General features: G+C 56.7%; 1 protein-coding gene across 1 annotated transcript in view; it reads right to left on the bottom strand.

Annotated features, from left to right (window-relative positions):
* The window catches only part of LOC149768717 (uncharacterized), a 35,221-nt gene that overhangs the window by 18,253 nt on the left and 2,821 nt on the right, over positions 1-14,147 (bottom strand). The window lies entirely within an intron of this gene.

Below are 14,147 nucleotides of genomic sequence, written 5' to 3'. Positions count from 1 at the left end.
ACATATATGCTACTCATGAATATGCTCAACATGTCATAGTACTGAATCATATAAATCAGGTGTCAATAGGCTGAATCATCAACAAGACAGCTATCGGGAGGTGGGTTTTACGCCCCAGGCGAACCAGCAACAACTCTCTACTGTCATATGCATACATCGAATATGACACCACACCAATATGTAAATCATCACTAGACAGCTGTCGGAAGGTGGGTTTTATGCCCCAGGCGAACCAGCAACAACTCCCTACTGTCACATGCATATGCAGGATAAGACACCATACCGATAACATAAATGCTAGACAGCTGTCGGGAGGTGGGTTTTACGCCCCAGGCGAACCAGCAACAACTCCCTACTGTCACATGCATATGCAGGATAAGACACCATACCGATAACATAAATGCTAGACAGCTATCGGGAGGTGGGTTTTACGCCCCAGGCGAACCAGCAACAACTCCCTACTGTCACATGCATATGCAGGATAAGATACCACACTGATCATGTAAATGCTGGCCAGTATCCAGAACAGAAATCCATCTCACATCTACATACTAAACGGCACCTCGCGGGAATTCTACATCCGCGGAAAGCCATACTGCACCTCGCGGGGTCTTACTATGCCCGGCGGCAAGCAGAATATAAGTCGTAGGACCGGCCGATCCTACGCCTAGGGCCGTGTCCCCCCCTAGGAAGGGACTGGGCTCCGCCCACCCAGAAGGCTACTATGTGCACAAAGGCCGATGTTCAACCCCATCGACTATAGGTGTCCTGCAGATACTGCCAAGCCATGCATAAATGCCATAATGCACCCTCCCAATACTCTACTAAAAATGAGTATAATCAAGATTACCACTCACTCGATCATGACCCAATCATAAACTAACATCAGGGTTAGGAGTGAGGGTCAAGGAAGTGCAATACAACTCAATATACCACTAAGAAGGCTCTACAAATCTTTGAAATGGAGGAAATGAAATCAATTTACAAAAGAAGTTATTTCACAATTTGGAACCAATTTAATTACTCATAAAAGAGTATAATCAAGCTACGACTCACAAGTCTTTAAAATAGAGGAAATGAAATCAATTTACAAAAGAAATCATTTCACAATTCGGAATCAATTTGATTACTCATCAACCCCTCGTAATTCCTCTCAATGTTCCCTCAAATGCATGTACAGAATAATCAAGCATGGAGAATCAAGATTATAGAGGAATCTACTACAATATCAATCAATATGCTCAAGTGGAATCAATTCACACTTGGCGACATTCATGAAAATGAATTAAGGATGCTCATAGTGCAAAGTACATGACTCCCACTCACCTGTCAATCCGGCACGGCCTCGATATGCCTCTAGAATTTTACAGTAGGCAGCAGGGGACTTCTTCCTCTTGTTCCCTAGCTTCTTGCCCAACTGTGACATGCATTTACAATACATTTAGTCTTGTATCAAGGGCTATAATCTACGTGCCAATTATAACATAGGGAACTTTAATTGATTCAACTCCCCTGTTCCCTAAATCTTTTCTTTTCTTTCTTCTTTTTCTTTTTAATTAATTAACTCACCATTTATGTGTATTAGGGACTCCTTTGCATGAGTACAAGGTCCCTTTTAGCTTGATCTAGGCTTAATACTCTATTATAGCATGAAATCCCCTATTTTCCACCCGGATGAACAGTAACCCGAACTGACAGTGGGTTACTTCATCCTAGTTTTGATCCACTTTCAGGACTCCAAATTTGTTGAAATTTTTACCTAACATTCTACACTCATAGAGGATTCCAAAGAGATAACATGCATCATCATCGGAGGCCGTTTGACCCCCTAAATAATTTACCGAAGTTGGGACTTCGACACAGTTTTTTCGTAGTGCCGGAAAAATTTGTTAAAATCCGATTCTTCCTCTTTTAACCACCTCTACAACCCTTATCCGACCCCTCTAGACTATATCCACCCTTTGTATAGCCTAATGTCATCAAAAGACTAGATAGGGACGGATATTTACCTTTTTCTTTTTGGAAATCGAGGTCCTTGCGTAGAGGGGAAGGAGATCTATGTTTTTCCCTTCAGCTGGCAGCGCAACCGGGATCTCCTTCCTTTTCTTTTTCTTCTTCTTCTTCCTCTTCCTTTCTTCCTTTCATTTCCTCTCCTTCTTTTTCTTCCTCTCTGTTGCCGTCTGTGAACCCCCTCCCTCTTTCTTTCTCTGCTTCATTCCGTAGCTCAAACCCTCCAATTAAATCACATCAAAACACTATTCACCCTTTTTTAATATTATTAAATTCCCAATTTGCCCCTGCCACTTCAACGGATCTACAGTTATGCCATTAACTTTTGATTCCTTCCCATTTTATCCCTTATATCAATTTTAAAGGACTATTCTATCCCTTTTTATATAAAAAATTTTTTGGGGTTATTACAGTATTGTTGCTGGTGGTCCAAACCGAGAACGATTGACACGACGGTGTGAACGGGGTTCCGCCTGAGTTGTCTTGGTTGGTGCTGGTTGCGCTCCACCTTCCGCCAAGGAACCTGCAAACAAGCCTTGCACGACCACCAGGGTGGTGATGGCCCTCCGACGGTCAAGTCAGAGGAGATTGGAGGAGGAGAGATGATAATCACAAGTGGGAGAGAGTGCTCTGGGAGGTATTGCTTACCCCCCCCTTCTCCCCCCAGCCGCGTATATACCTGGCTGGGAGGTCTCTCAGGGGGGTTTGTCGTCGTAGGGCACGATAGAATGGCCACTGACATGGCCGTTACGGGGCGTCGTGGAGCAGCGCTGGGTACGGCCATGACAGGGCGTAGTGGAGCTCCGCTTTGTACGGTTGATACAGGAGATCGTGGGCAGCATCGGGTACAGCCGTTGCAGGGAGTAGTGGAGCAGGAGGCCGCGGCGTGCCTCTGGAGAATAGCCTGTCGTTATCAAAAGATCTCCGACTCGGGGTCGGAGTGCTGGATCATAGGGCAGCCGACCCGGGGTCGGGCTGCGAAGCCGAGGAGGTCCGACTCGGGGTCGGAGTGCTGGATCATAGGGCAGCCGACCCGGGGTCGGGCTGCGGAGCCGGGGAGGTCCGACTCGGGGTCGGAGTGCTGGATCATAGGGCAGCCGACCCGGGGTCGGGCTGCGAAGCCGAGGAGGTCCGACTCGGGGTCGGAGTGCTGGATCATAGGGCAGCCGACCCGGGGTCGGGCTGCGAAGCCGAGGAGGTCCGACTCGGGGTCGGAGTGCTGGGTCAAAGGGTAACTGTAGCTTTCCTGGATACGCGTGCCGATCACGTGGGGCATGGCGGCTTAATTCCCCCATAACAGTAGCCCCCCACTTCCGAGCCTGGAACCAGAAGGGGAACAGGTGAAGGGAGTGATGTTTCGAGATTGCCGCCATCCTTCGGAGAGGCGCGCGCGCTTCAAGCTTCCCGCCTTCTTTATGGCGTATGGCGGTTGCTGCTGACCTGGCAACCTGAGGATTTCGGCGGACATCCTTCCTTAATGGTGTCGATTCGCCTTTGGGGTGCGAGCGACCCTTCGGCGGCCAGGCGTCTTCTGGCGTCATCGAGGCGTCACTTGCCCTTTCGCCTATTTAATCGGGGGCCCTCCCCCGTCCGTCTTCTTCTTTACGGACATTTTCGAGTTTCTCCTTTGCGCTGCCATTGTTGCCGCCGAAACGTTCGCTTGCTTTTCCTTTGACGCTCTCGGAGCCGTTCTTCCTCCTCTTCAAGTGAGTTTCCCACTCTTCTACTTTGAGCTCTTCATACTTTTTCTTTTTGTACTAGTGCACCCCAGTCGTTCCGGCCTTTCCCTCCTTCTTGACCCCGTCCTGACCGTAGATTTATTGGCCGTTAGGGATGGGCGAAGTGGGAGCAGATAGCATCAAGTCAAAACTGGTCGCCGAGGACTTAGACGGATTTGTGGCTCGGTACCACCTTCCCGAGGCCTGCAATGTCACGCTCCCAGGGCCTGAGGAGAGGATGTCTCATCCTCCTCGAGGGAAGATCGCCATCAATGAGGGCATCCTCCAGGCCGGGTTCCGCTTTCCCCCTTCAGACCTAGTCTTACAGGTGCTCCGGGGTTTAGGAATGGCACCGACGCAACTGGTGCCGAACTCGTGGCGTGCTCTGACGGTCTTCCAGGTTCTCTGTCGCTTGCATGCGATTCCCGCCACCTTGAACGTTTTCTGGGAGCTCTACGGCCTGAGTGGCCACCCCCAGGACAAAGGGTGGTGGTGCTTCGCAGCGCGGCGAGGGTGCGGCCTTGTCAAGGAGGGTCCTACCTCCATTCACCACTGGAAGGAGCGCTTCTTTTTCGTTGATGCAGACCCCTCCTGGAAAATCAGGGCAATCTGGGGGACGCCGGTGAAGTCCCCAATTGGCCTGTCGAAGTTGTCGAGGGAGGAATCCGAGGGCGTCGCCGCCTTGAAGGGGTTGGTCGCCGAGGGCCAGCTTCCCCCGGTGGGCCGCCTTATTTCTGAGGATACCTTGGTGAACGTCGGTTTGAGCTCGGTCCCCACCGACCGTGAGTCCGCCATCGTTTCTTTAGCTCTTTTCTTCTCTTTCGTTCCTTCTTCCTTTCGGTTTCTCAGTCCCTGACTATCCCATCCTTCTTGCAGAGGTCGACGACGTCATGCGGTCGGTGAAGACGAAGGCTGTTGGTAGGGCGTCCCTGCTGGAAGCAGTCCGGAGGAGGAAACGAGCTCTTCCGAGCGGGGCCCCACCGGCGAAGAAGTCCCGTAAGGAGATACCTCCGATGCCGACCGACGAGTCCGGGCCCACCGGTCAGGGAGATGTCGTGGGCACCGACCGGCAGCTGACGCTGTATCAGCCCTCCGGTGGTAAGGTTGCCGCTACTCCGGAGGTGCCACCTGAGCCTGCTCAAGACGGACGGGTCGGACGTGATCGGTCCCCGACCCGGCCTTCGACTCGGTCGGCTCCTGATGACTCGAGGAAGGACGCGCCGAGGCCCCGGCCGAGCGGGACCCTATCAATTCCTGGGGCGACCCCCGCCCCGAGCGCGATCAGCCGGACTCTTCCCCAGGCGATGGATAAGGGTAAGGCTGCAGAACCACCATCCGGCTCCGGGGAGAAATCGGGGTCTGCCTTCACTACCGATGGCGCCCGAAATCTCATCGAAACAGTGTTGCTGGAGAAGGACCGTCGGCGGGTCCGTGAGTTGGATGTCTTTGACGTTGGGGCCGCCAGCTGCGTCTGTCTCATGTCGGTGAGTGTTCTTCTGGCCGTCTTTCACCATTTATTGGCTCTGTTGTTCTCCGCCTGACTCCCTTATTTTTCCTATTTCTTAGCTCGCCCAGTACATGATCCGTCTGGAGGAGTGCTACAAGGAACAGGCGGGGCTTTTGGCGAAGGCCGAGGACCGGCTGAAAGCAATGGAAGAGGGAGGCCGGGCTGCGGCAGGCAGGACGACCGGGGACCTCGAGGCGAGGCTCCGGGAGGCCGAAGAGCGGGCACTCGGCTTCGCCGCCCTGGAGGAGCAACTGTCAGAGGCTCGGGAGCAACTCAAAGCCGCCTCGGGCCTCGAAAGCAGGGTCAAGAAGGCGGAGGAACGGGCTGAAAAGCAGTCCCGGAAGATCGCGGACTATCGAGAGCGGTGGGAGAAGGCCCAGCGGTCTGCCGACAACGCCTGCGACCGAATCCGCTCTTTTGAAGCCAAACTAGGCGAACTGGAGTCGGCCCTGGAGAAGTCATGCACGGACGTCCAAGAGCTCCGTTCGCGCCTGAAGGAAGCCGAGGCCGCTCGGGTTGCTACCGAGGCGAAGCATAAAGAGGCTCAGGCTGATCTGCTGAGGGTCTCCTCTGAGGCCGAAGGCCGGATTGTGGCGAAGGTCTTGGAGGCCAAGGCTCAGATTATGGAGCGAGCTGAGGCGGAGCTGGCCGAGAAGAGGGCGGAAATCGGGCGTCAGGCGGTAGAGGCTTATCGCCAGTCCGCCGAGTTCGCCCATGATATGTCGGAGGCAGTGCGGACCTATCGCCAGTCTGACGAGTTTGTCCATGACGCGTCGGACGCGGGGGCCGAAGCCTTCACCTTGGGCTTCGAGGAGGGCCTGGCAAGGGTGTCGGCTAAGTATCCCGAAGTTGACCTGAGCGAGATCTCCCTCCTCGACTCCTCTCCGGCGCCATCGCCTGCTGGTTCTCCTGCTGCTTCCCTACCTCCCGCGGACGAGCCCGGCGTTCCCGACCCGGGAGTTCCTCCAAGCTGACCTCTTGTACCTTTCATTGTCTTCTTTTTTATTTTTGTATGTCGGCGTTTTGCCCAATTGTATGGGCCTCGGCCCTGAAAATTAATGCACGTTGAATATTTCTTCATCTCGCCTTCGTCCTCTTTTTTTTTTTTTTTTTTTTTTTTTTTTTTTTTTTTTAGCTCTTGGTTGCGTCTTGCTGACTTTTGATTCCCGAAGTTCTTCCGGCGCTAGGCCAGGCATCCGAGGGTTAAACCTCAGGAAACTCTTCCGGCGCTAAGCCAGGCATCCGAGGGTTAGGCCTCAGGAAATTCTTCCGGCGCTAAGCCAGGCATCCGAGGGTTAGGACTCAGGAAACTCTTCCGGCGCTGAGCCAGGCATCCGAGGGTTAGGCCTCAGGAAACTCTTCCGGCGCTAGGCCAGGCATCCGAGGGTTAGGCCTCAGGAAACTCTTCCGGCGCTAGGCCAGGCATCCGAGGGTTAGGCCTCAGGAAATTCTTCCGGCGCTAAGCCAGGCATCCGAGGGTTAGGCCTCAGGAAACTCTTCCGGCGCTAAGCCAGGCATCCGAGGGTTAGGCCTCAGGAAATTCTTCCGGCGCTAAGCCAGGCATCCGAGGGTTAGGCCTCAGGAAACTCTTCCGGCGCTAGGCCAGGCATCCGAGGGTTAGGCCTCAGGAAATTCTTCCGGCGCTAAGCCAGGCATCCGAGGGTTAGGCCTCAGGAAACTCTTCCGGCGCTAAGCCAGGCATCCGAGGGTTAGGCCTCAGGAAACTCTTCCGGCGCTAAGCCAGGCATCCGAGGGTTAAACCTCAGGAAACTCTTCCGGCGCTGAGCCAGGCATCCGAGGGTTAGGCCTCAGGAAACTTTTCCGGCGCTGAGCCAGGCATCCGAGGGTTAGGCCTCAGGAAATTCTTCCGGCGCTAAGCCAGGCATCCGAGGGTTAGGCCTCAGGAAATTCTTCCGCTCGCTGGTCGGCCAAGGCTGGCGCAAGCCGAAGCGACCGGTCGGGGCTTCCGGCTAGTCTGCTCCCGGGATGATCATCGGGTTAGCCAGGCATCTGAGGGTTGTCAAGCCTCAGGGAAATTCTTCCGGCGCTAAGCCAGGCATCCGAGGGTTAGGCCTCAGGAAACTCTTCCGGCGCTAGGCCAGGCATCCGAGGGTTAGGCCTCAGGAAATTCTTCCGGCGCTAAGCCAGGCATCCGAGGGTTAGGCCTCAGGAAACTCTTCCGGCGCTAAGCCAGGCATCCGGGGGCCGAGCCCCGGGACATTCCACTCGTTGGTCGGCCACTTGTCGCTCGCCGCCCATCGGGGTTTCTCCGTGCCCAGCCGCGACCGTGTTTCTCCTCTCCTCCAAGCGTTGCCTGGGGGGAACACGAGAAGGGTATTAAACGCTAATTAATGCGTTACCTGGGAAATCAGATCGCCAGTTGCTGCTGGTGAGGAGTGTTAGTTGAGCGGCCGCGATACGCGGGTTCTTCGAGGAGGATGCGGCCTGGGCGCGAGCGGAGACACGTGGACCTAGGGGTATACGACACCCGGATTGTACTGCACAAAGAATGCGATTTAAGGAGAATGACGCTTAGAAAATCGCGGGGAGATACGCCTCGGGAGCCGGAACGGCTCCGGATTCAGTGCGCCTGCATTTATTGGAGCCACCCGTATCGGAACTACCAGGGGGCCGCAGCTTGGCTATAAATACAGGTGCAGGTACGATGGAATTTGCCAAGCCGGAGCTGCAGGTTGCCATGGATCGCGGACCTCCTCCTTGGCATATGACTGAGAGACTCCTGTCGAAGGAAAGGGGAGGCGCTCCCCTTACAACTTCAGCCAACTAGCCGTTTCATCTGGGATCAACAAGGAGGGTCTCCCCGGCGGAACTCCGCCCTAGGCGTTTCATCCGGGATCACATCTCCCCTCCTTGAAGTTCAGCCTCCCGGTTGAGCTCTGCGCCGGACGCTCAATCCGGGACCGCGCCACCATATGCTCCTCCCCCTTGAATCCCTTCTCTTCCCTACCACTGGGGAAGATGGGAATATCCTTTGGAGGCGGCGTTCCCCTGGGGGCAGCGGGAGCTTCTTCTGCGGCGGCTCCTCGTCTTTTTGGTGAGGTGCTGGATGGCGCCTCCGGTTAGAAGCACCCACTTCTGGCGGGACTGCAGCCGCCCTGGGTTGAGGGTTTGGGTCCCCACCTCTTCTTTACTTTCTTTACTCCCTAATTCCCCTCTGGGAATTCCTTGTAATCACACGAGCACGCCATTGTAACCAGAAATTATTGAAATGAAAAGTGTTGCACCTTTTCAAATTGTCTTTCTGGCCTTGTTGTTCTACTGGTAATACATCCGCAGGTTAGCGGAATTCCAGCCCCTTGGAATTTCTCGGCCATCTAGGGCTTCCAACTGGTAGGAGCCAGGTCGGTTTACCCAACGAACTTTATACGGGCCTTCCCAATTTGGCGCTAGCTTCCCACCTTCCGTAGGTTGAGATGCCTTAGCTCGCCTCAGCACCAGATCTCCAATTCTGAAAAGCTTCGGTCGGACTTTGGAGTTGTAATATCGGGCCACCCTCTGCTGATACATTGCCATCCGAACCTGAGCCATTTCCCTTGCCTCTTCCAAGAGATCCAAGTTCCCTCGGAGTTGCTCTGAATTGGCCTTGGGTCGGTGCGCGGCCACCCGAGGCGAGGGGAGTCCGAGCTCCACGGGGGCAACGGCTTCCGTGCCATAGGTTAGGCTGAAAGGCGTCTCTCCAGTAGGAGTCCGTTGCGTGGTGCGATACGCCCAAAGGACATTCTCGAGTTCCTCGACCCAAGCTTGCCCCGTCCGGCCGACCCGCGCTTTGATACCTTGGAGGATTGTACGATTTGTGACCTCGGCCTCGCCGTTGGTTTGGGGATGCGACACGGATGTGAACCGATGCTCGATCCCGAATTCCTCGCAGAAGTCCCGGAAGTGCTTGTTATCAAACTGTCGACCGTTATCCGAGATGAGGACCCGAGGTACTCCAAATCGGACAATGATGTTCTTCTTTACGAACTTCCGGACTTGTGCCTCCGTGATGGTGGCCAGTGGCTCTGCCTCCACCCACTTGGTGAAGTAGTCGATGGCGACAATCAAAAATTTCCGCTGGGCCGAAGCGACGGGGAATGGTCCGAGGATATCCATTCCCCACTGTGCGAAGGGCCAGGGCGCGGTGATTGGCGCCAAGGGAACAGAGGGGACTCTCTGGACGTTGGCGTGGCGCTGGCAGGCGTCGCATTTCCGCACGTGGTCCTTCGAGTCCTCCAACAAGGTCGGCCAATAGTAGCCTTGCCTCATGATCTTATGCGCCAAGGACCTAGCCCCCAAGTGCGATCCGCAGATGCCTTCGTGGACTTCGCCGAGGGCATAGGCCGCTTCCGCGGGGCGGAGGCACCTTAAGAGGGGGGCGGTAAACGAGGTCCGATACAGCCTCCCTTCATAAAGTACGTAGTGGGCGGACTTCTTTACAAGCCGCCGGGCCTGATCTTCGTCTTCAGGGAGGATTCCTTCGGCGAGGTAGGCGACGAGCGGGTCCATCCAAGACGGCTCCGGGTCAATTGCCATCACCGCTCCAGCCCCGTCAATGCTCGGGGCATCCAGGGTCTCCAGGTAGATTGCCCTCGACAAGTTGTGCGCGTCTGCGTCCACTAGGCGGGACAACCTGTCGGCCCTGGCATTTTCGCTCCTTGGGACCTGCTGAATGTCAACACTGCCGAGGTCGGGAATGAGTGTTTGCACCTTCCGGACGTAGCTCTGCATGGTCGGGCTCCGCGCCTCGAACTCCCCTCGAACCTGCCCGACCACCAGCTGGGAGTCGGTGAAGACTTTCAGACACCGGACGCCGAGCTCCTTGGCGAGTTTGAGTCCCGTGACTAGGGCCTCGTACTCCGCCTCATTGTTGGTCACTGTAAATCCGAACCTCAAGGCATACTCGGCTATCACTCCATCGGGATTGGTGAGGACCAGCCCAGCCCCTCCACCTTCAGGGTTTGACGACCCGTCAATGTGGAGCGTCCAGATCGGGAGATCGAGGCTGGGTGTCTCCGGCGGCTTAGGTTCCGCCTCCTGCACAGTGCACTCAGCGAGAAAGTCCGCGAGCACCTGGGCCTTGATGGCTGGTCGGGGCTGGTAGAGGATGTCGAACTCACCAAGTTCTACTGCCCACTTCACCAGCCGTCCCGCATTCTCTGGATTGCTGAGAATCTGCCGCAGTGGTTGATCGGTCAAAAGGGTGACAGAATGAGCCTGGAAATAGGGGCGAAGCCTCCTGGTCGCAGTCAGCAGCGCGAAGGCGATCTTCTCAGCCTTCGTGTACCGCGTCTCGGCATCCCGGAGGACTCGGCTGATGTAGTACACAGGCTTCTGAAGTCTTGCCTCTTCCCGAACCAGTACTGCGCTGACTGCGGTTGGGGAGACCGCCAGGTAAAGGTAGAGCATCTCCCCCTCTTGCGGCTTGGACAGCAGGGGAGGAGACGCCATGTACTCCTTGAGCTGGTCGAACGCCGCTTGACATTCGGCCGTCCAGAGGAAGTCTTTTGGGCGCTTCAACACCTTGAAGAATGGTTGGCAGCGTTCGGCCGACTTTGCCACAAATCGTCCGAGCGCGGCGACCCTTCCAGCGAGCTCCTGAACCTCCTTCACTTTGGTCGGAGGGGACATATCTTGGATGGCTTTGATCTTGTCCGGGTTGGCCTCGATCCCCCGTTGGTTGACAATGAAACCGAGGAACCTCCCGGCCGAAGCACCAAAAGCGCACTTCGCTGGGTTTAGCTTCATGCGAAACTTTCGCAAGGTGGTGAAAGTCTCCTCCAGATCTGCAATGTGCTGGTCTGCATGGCGGCTTTTTACCAGCATATCGTCCACGTACACCTCCATATTCCGGCCGATCTGCTCCTTGAAGATTTTATTGACGAGGCGCTGGTAAGTGGCGCCAGCGTTCTTCAGACCGAAGGGCATTACCTTGTAACAGTACAGCCCCCGGTCTGTTATGAAGGCAGTTTTCTCCTCGTCCTGTGGAGCCATCATTATTTGGTTGTAGCCGGAGAAGGCGTCCATAAAAGACAGTAGCTGATATCCGGAAGTCGCGTCGACCAGTTGGTCTATCCGTGGAAGCGGAAAGCTATCCTTGGGGCACGCCTTGTTCAGGTCGGTGTAGTCGACGCACATCCTCCACTTCTCCGGACAAGTACGACGTTTGCCAGCCACTCGGGGTAGCTCACCTCCCTTATGAAACCTGCCTCCAAGAGTTTGTCTACCTCCTGGTCGACCACCTGGATCCGATCCGGGGCACAGTGTCTCTTCTTTTGCTTTACCGGTCGGTGGGTCGGGTCGACGCTGAGGGCGTGAGAAACGACCTCCGGGTCGATCCCAGGTACATCGGCCGCCGACCAGGCAAACACATCTGCATTGGCTCGGAGGAATTCCACTAACCGGAGCCGAGCTTCCAAGTCGAGGTTGGCACCGACCCGGACCGTGCGGTCCGGGCGGCCTTCTTCGAGGGGAACTTCGATTACGCCCTCAGCCGGCTCCCCGTGCCGCAAGTGACTCGACGCTTAGGGCCTCCATGGGCTTCTTCCCTTTGAGAGTTGCTAGGAAACACTGCCGTGCGGTCGGCTGGTCACCTCGGACCTCTCCAATCCCGGCCGCCGTGGGGAACCGCATGAGCAAATGGTAGGTAGAAACCACCGCGCGAAGGGCGTTCAGTCCGGGTCGTCCGAGGATAGCGTTGTAGGCCGAGGGGACACGGACGACCAAGAACCCGAGCCGCACCGTGGCTTCTGCGGGTGCAATGCCCGCAGTCACAGGCAGCTCGATGACACCTTCGGCCGAGATAGCGTCTCCAGTGAATCCTATGAGGGGGGTGGATGTTTTGTGCAACAATTGTCGGGACAAGCCCATCTTTTAGAAGGCCTCGTAATACAAAATATCAGCTGAGCTTCCACTATCCACAAGAACACGCCTTACATCATAGTCCGCCATAGTGAGAGAGATCACCATGGCGTCATCGTGGGGAGTCTGAACCCCCTTTACATCTTCATCACAAAAAGTGATTACATTTCCGACCCGCTGCCTCTTCGCGACGGCCACTCCTGATACTTCCGCCGAGCCCCCTGCGTTCCTCACGGGCCGAGAGCAACCCCCAGTGATGGTGTGGATCACTCCCGCAACGGGTCGATTCTGCTCCCGAGGCTCCTGAGGGGCCGGGTCGGCTGGACGCGGATCTGCGGGGGGACGTCGGTCGTTTACATATCGACCGAGACGCCCTCGGCGAATGAGAGCCTCGATCTCGTCCCGAAGCTGGAAGCAGTCTTCGGTATCGTGGCCGTGGCCTCGGTGGTATTCACAGTACGCCCGAGAAGGCTTCCTCCCAGGGATCTTCTTCATCTGCCTCGGGACCGGGAGGTCCTCCCGCCCCTTGACCTCCATGAGGATCTGGGCCCGGGGGGCCAGGAGTGGGGTGTACCGGTTGAAGCGTCGGTGCGGAGAACGAGGGCGTGTGGCGCCGTGGTTCCTTGCTGGTGACGGGCTTCTGCGCCGGCGTTGAGGCGTCGGGCTCCTCCTCTGGGGTGCCTCTTTTCGCCTTTTCTTCCCGGGCTTTAGAGGGGCCTCGGCGGCCTCCTTGTTCCGGTGGGAGGCTGCCTCCTCGGCGTCTGCATACTGGTTTGCCCGAGACAACAGCTCCGGGAAGCTCCGCGGCAGGCGTTTGTCCAGGGAGAAGGTGAGTCTGCCCTTCCGGAAGCCTCGCTTCAGGGCTGAGAGAGCCACCTCCTGGCTCAAATTCCGGACCTCCAGTGTTGCCTTGTTGAAGCGGGTGAGATAATTCCGCAGGCTCTCTCCCTCGTTCTGCCGGACATCGAAGAGGGAGTCGGAGACCAGTCTTCGCCGGCTACTGACGGCAAAATGGCTGATGAAGAGACGGGTGAACTGGTGGAAGGACTGGATGGAATTAGCCTCCAGGCCGGCGAACCACGCCCTTGCCGGGCCGCGGAGGGTCGCCGGGAAGGCCTTGCAGAGGAGAGGATCCGATGCTCCATGGAGGAGCATAAGAGTCCTGAAACTCTCCACGTGGTCCCGTGGGTCCGCCGCCCCGTCGTAGGGTTCGATCGCCGGCATTTTGAACCCCGGCGGGTTTAGGGTCCGCAGGATCCTTGAGGCAAGCGCCGGCTGGGAGGAGATCTCCAAGTCGGCGAAGGGATCTTTGGAGTGGCCCTTCAGGACCTGGAGCTGTCTGTGGAGATCGTCCACCCGCCGGTCCAGGGAGCGCGACCGGTGGGTGGGAGACAAGGAGCGGCGCGAGGGGGACCGACTGGAGTGCGGGCCCCTCGAGGACTGGGGTGTCTGAGAACGCGCCCGGGTCCGCCTCTCGTACCCCGCGCAGCTCCGATGAGAAGGTCCTGGCAGAATGGACCGCACTCGAGAATCCTCCTCGCGCCGGCGCTCCTCTCCATGGGAGAGGAAGGAGCGCGGGTTGTGAGGAAGAGGCGAGTGCTCGGGGAGCAGCGGCTCCTGAGCCCGCTGCGGCACCCGAGAGATCACACCCTGTAGATTCTGCACTGCCTCCGCGAGGGTGCGAACCTGCTGGGCTAGCTGGTCGAACTGAGCAGGTTCGACCGTCTGAATGGGAGGAGAAGCGGTGGAATGCTGCTGAGAGTGTGTTGGGGACGCAGCAGCCTCCCGGCCAGAGGCGCGAGAGGCTCCGCGACCGGAAGCATTGGAAGCTCCGCGACCACCTCGCCGTGCCATTACGATCGTTCTGAGATTCAGGCCCTCCTTCTAGCGCCAACTGTTGCTGGTGGTCCAAACCGAGAACGATTGACACGACGGTGTGAACGGGGTTCCGCCTGAGTTGTCTTGGTTGGTGCTGGTTGCGCTCCACCTTCCGCCAAGGAACCTGCAAACAAGCCTTGCACCACCACCAGGGTGGTGATGGCCCTCCGACGGTC

Source organism: Phoenix dactylifera, chromosome 1 (genome assembly GCF_051530095.1).
Source record: "Phoenix dactylifera cultivar Ajwa chromosome 1, Ajwa_hap1_PhDact_Kaust_v1.1, whole genome shotgun sequence".
NCBI classification, from domain to species: domain Eukaryota; kingdom Viridiplantae; phylum Streptophyta; class Magnoliopsida; order Arecales; family Arecaceae; genus Phoenix; species Phoenix dactylifera.
This window is presented reverse-complemented; position numbering and strand designations above follow the sequence as displayed.